A 2,306-nucleotide genomic window follows, 5' to 3' on the forward strand; every position below is an offset into this window, starting at 1 on the left:
AGTACAGTAACAAAGTACTTGTACTTCGTTACTTCCCACCACTGAGAACATTCCCATTCACTGGATCACTGCACTTTGCAGAAACCTACAAAAAAAAACAACAAAAAACAATAGAGCAATTAAACAAAGTATTTGTATTTTAAAGAGTACAGAAAAACAGCAAGGGAAAAAAAATAATACTTACAACCTTAAGACGTGGACTCGCTGTGCATGTGACATCATCAGAACTGATAATGATTGGGACCGGTGGAAAAACATTTCTGGGTGTCTTCTTTGCCTGTTTATGTTAGAAGTAGAAAAAAATAAGTCAGCAATATCATAGAATCATGCCATAACATTAACTATATCATAAGTGTATGATACAGTTAATACCAATATCATAGATTTGGCATTAACTATGGAGCTGTTTTAAGTGTGAACTTAAGGGAGATAAACTACCTTAAAAGCTTTTCATCCATGATCTGAACACAATGATCCTTGCAGGGTGGGAAGGGGGGTTGGTGGTGCCCATCTCCAGCAGTCATCAGATGAGAGGCAGGGTTCACCCCTGGACAGGTCACCAGTCCATCACATAAAGACGATGTGGAAGTTCATCCTCAGAACTGGTTGGTGATCTGGTGGCTCAGAGCCTCTTCTGAGACAGGAAAGTCTTTAGTTTCCTAATACCTGATCTCTGGCTTCCTCTTTCATCTTAATTTGATTAGACTGCAAATATATGTTGAAGATAAAAACAATGATGAACAAGTTATAACAACAGCCTCACAATATGAAAATCTCTTTAGCACACTGAGCTTAATTAAAACCAGGTTAAGTTTATGAAGAAAACTATATTAAGTCGTATGGCATGGCGTTGCCCTCGGGCAACAAACCATATATCTGTACCTCACGTTGCTCCTTTATTTATTTGAGGAGGATGATTTGAAATACCTCCAGACATATTTTTGTCCAAATAAACAAGGTATTGAAGTTCATGTGACTTTTTAATTGGAAGAGGAGCAGTCCTTTTTATGAAGCAGAGGTGCATGCAACACCTTGCCTCCTGCTTGTAAGTTATAGATTATTTTTCTTCATGTTTAAATTTTGGGTAACTCTAACTAAAAATATTCTCATGTCTGTGAGTATGTAAAGAAGCATTGTAGATTATTTCAATTTTTTATATAATTTATATGCTAAAACTGTGTTTTTTGTTTGTTGCCTCAGGGCAACATTGCACAGTTGAGGCCCTTTTGTTCAGGCAATATTATTCTAGTGCATTGACATGCTGTTGATTACAAAATAATTATCAAGTCAATTTTTTAACTTTATTATTGACTAACAACAATAGGAGAGGGATTCAAGATCATTTCATGGACAAAAGGTGCATAAGCTGGGGTCATTCCCGATGAAAACATGAGGATTCACTGTACAACCATTATTTCATTGTTTGTTTATCCTCAAAACTGACTTCAGTCCTAAAGAGTGATAAGCTGGACATCAATGGACAAATGGCCCTATTCCAAGACAGGTAAAGACTGAAGCAATACCTACCATAAATTCAATTTCACAGTTACAATCCACTAATACTTTTGCACCACAAATCTATCTCCTTGTAAAAACTTAATAATTATATTACTCTCCACATCAAGTCATTAGACTAAGATCCTCAACATGCAGTTTTTTTTTATAAACCTAACTAAATAAGGTGCATAAAAGTTTTAAATGCTTTGATAAATATCTCATATCCACATTTATTTGTCTGTACTAAGTTTTTTCTTCTTTTCTCCCTGACTGCTCCCCGCCTGAAACATCCTGTTGGTGCTTGACTTTAAGGGAGGGGGCTCCTACTCGCAATATTCACAATACAAATATCTGAAAAATAGGGCCCCGCTTTAAGAAACTGCCTGATAATAAAGGAGAAGAGGATTAAGAGAGATGTTCTACATGCTTGGTGCATCTGAAGAAAATGGCTGAATGTACTTTCAGTGTCTGAAGGTTCCAGGGAGGGAGGAATGGTTTCAAGTTGCTTTAATGTCTGATTATAGACGGAGAAATTGCGCCCTCGCCTGTTCAGAAAGGTGTATGTAAAGTTACTGTCCCTCAATGGAATATATAGTAGTCAGTCCCAGTGACTGTTTGACTCATGGTTTAGCCAATGTGCTTCCTGGGTAAAAATTAAAAGAGAAACTCGGCCCAAACGCCCCAACACCCCACCTGCTCAACAGTTTCCAGCAGCGCAGGTGATAAACGTGAGGGGGCCAGTCAGCTAACGTTTCGGGCAAGAGACGGGGTACATTCAGCTAACGTTTCGGGCAAGAGACGGGGTACAT

Source organism: Poecilia reticulata, linkage group LG15 (assembly GCF_000633615.1).
Source record: "Poecilia reticulata strain Guanapo linkage group LG15, Guppy_female_1.0+MT, whole genome shotgun sequence".
Classification (NCBI taxonomy): Eukaryota; Metazoa; Chordata; class Actinopteri; order Cyprinodontiformes; family Poeciliidae; genus Poecilia; species Poecilia reticulata.